Below are 2823 nucleotides of genomic sequence, written 5' to 3' on the forward strand. Positions count from 1 at the left end.
TGCCCCATTGAGTGACTGAGACGAGTCCTCCTTTGAGTATTTTACAACCGAGTAAAGTGTTTACTACTTTTGGACAATAATTCACTGTGAGTTTCCCTCATGCCCTGAAACTTTCTGTTGAGCTCCCTCACCCCTTTGATATATGTCCATGCTCCCAAGCTTTCTGCCTCTGAAAAAGCATTTGCCTCTGAAATAGGACTGGAAACATGGGTGTCAGTGTTGAATCTGGACGTCTGATGAACAGAGTATTATATGTTTAGGATAATTTAGCTGTAGTTGTTTGCTTGTGTGACAGGTTTTTTTCCTTAGTCTCCTAGCAGGCCATTGCATATTAATCTTCTGGTGCAATTTGGGAGGTCCAGGTATGGCTCCTGTCTGTGGTGCGTGACCTCAGGCTGTGGGTGTATGAGGTTCGTGATTTGGCTCCTTGCAGGACTCCCGTGGCTGGTGAGTGGAGGATGACAGGATGGAGCCAAGGTGATGTCAGCTTTCAAGCTGCAGGTCTCATGGAGGGCCTTGAGCAGCAGCAGGATGTGCTTTGTTGTTCAGCGTGGGTGATACTCCCGACGGGTGGCCTGGCTGTTTCTGGGTTCAGCAGTATTTTACTGGTATGATGATGAGGGGGGAGCAATCCATTCCAGCATAGTCCTGGACATCCCAAATCCTCCAGGCAAGGTACCACAAGGACATCATGATCTTTAGTTCCCCTGCTGCCATCCCCTTACCCTCCAAAGTCCCAGAGCACCTGCAGTGCTTGGGATTTGTTTGCCTTCCCAGTTAGCTCATTTTGCTCACGGCCAAAACCAGTCCTTTGCAATGGGAAGGAGCAGCTAGGCCAGTGCTCACAAGCACAGGCAGCCCTCAGGAAACTTGGCCAGTATAGAGGGCCTGCCCTGCAGTAGACATTTCAGACGTTTCCAGCTAAATAGCAGGTATCTTGTGAGTAGATGGGTTTCTTCAAACTGCAGTGTCTAAAGGTATCTGATCTGCAACCGGGAAAGCCCCCAAGTCTTTACCTGGTGGTTTTCAGATGACTCTCCTCTCTGTAAAAGAAGTGCTCTGGTAGATTCCCATATCAGTAGGACAGTTTAAATTCTTTTAGTGGTTTTAAGTACATCAAATGTAGCAAAGTATGAAAAGTAATAAGACAAACTCATGGATGAAGAATCCATCCAGGGTCAGCTAACACAGAAGTGCAGATGTAATGTCTGATTGAGGAGGTCCTGAAAATGTGGATTACTTAGTCAGGACAAATATAAAACTATATTACTGTCCATATACTTATTTCTTAAGCATTTGCTGTTGGCTACCAGTAGACACAGGACATTGGTCTAGGTTATCTGTGTTCTGACCCAGTGCAGCCATTATTTTGTTCTTATGTACAGGCGTAGTACAGCTGCGTTTGCACTTTTCTGGCCTTCGCTTTCACACCGGTAATGGCAAGTTGTAGATAGTGTAAGGGTACAAGAGGAAGATCTGCCTTTGAGAACTGGTTGTGTAATTTTCATTCCCAAGATGAAATAACGCAGTGGCGCACCGTTCTCCTAGGTTTATTAACAAACCAGCCTGCTGAACGGCCTTCACAACAGCTGCATTATTAGACCCTGTTGGCAAAACCCAGCAATTTTTCTTTAAGGTAACAATTTGACTCTTGTTGCATCAAAGCTGAACTTGAAATACCTGATTGCTTGCCAAGTCTTGTACCCACCTGGGCAGTAGGGCAGCCTACAGAACTGGCTGTTTTCTGTCATGTAAATACTTGGTTTTTAACCTTTGCAAAGGTTACAATGCAAAAATCAAAGTGCAGAAGTTTTGTCTTGACAAATGCAATTTTTGTCAGTGCTAAAAATCGATAGTTTCACCTGGGCAAAACTGGTATAAATTGGTAGTTGAGTGAAGCTCATTGCCCCATTTGTCCTGTAGTTTCTTTTCTGCTGTTTGTTTCTTTCCTTGTTCATGGAAGGTTGCAGATTAATATATATGGTTCATTTAGCACGGAAGGTGTGTGGATTTTCTTTCTTTTTGAAAAAAATTGCTTTCTGTCAGTACCATGCCCCGTAAAGACAGAGGCTTATCTGTGAAACCTCCTTACAATGATTGTATAATGAATTCCAACCAGTTCATTAAAAGTGAAAATCACCAAAGAGACCTTTTAGGGCTAATCATGTATGCTGTATGGTTCGGTGTAAGTACAGTGTAATCTGAGCAGGCAGATAAGACCTTGTCTCTGTGGTAATCTTTTAATATTGTTCAAAGTGTTAAATAAAAATAGGCTGAATGTGAAATTTCATATAATTCTCTTACGGCTACATTAAATGAAGGGTTTCATTTTTTATTTGGGTAAAATTAACTCTTGTCGACAAGTCCATTTGCCTGACTCAGTGAAGTGCTTAGTTATCTACATACCTTATCATATTTGAGGCAGGTTAAATAAAACTTGCAAGAAAATTGTTTGTTGTGTGGGGTTGTTTTTACTGTAGAAGTTCAGGAGCTGGCATAGTTGTTTTCTAAATTAAAATAACTTCACAGATTGTAAACTATTAATTAAAATTTTCACCATCATATTCAGATACTTTTTTCTGTAAATGACTGAAGAACTGGGCTTTCTGGCCAGGCTACTCATAGAACTTAGAGTCCATAAGCTTATAGGTACTGGACTGAAATGCTTCACCTCGTGGGGAATATTCACAGTGCCTGACTTGAGATACTCATCTGACTTAGCTTGTTTCCTCACCTCCTCCATTGCAGAAGGTAAGAAAAGTTGTGTTGCCCTCTTGAAAATTTAATTAAATTTTTTGTATGCTGAAAGTTATGATATTTCCA

Source organism: Platalea leucorodia, assembly GCF_965183815.1.
Source record: "Platalea leucorodia genome assembly, chromosome: 2".
NCBI lineage: Eukaryota > Metazoa > Chordata > Aves > Pelecaniformes > Threskiornithidae > Platalea > Platalea leucorodia.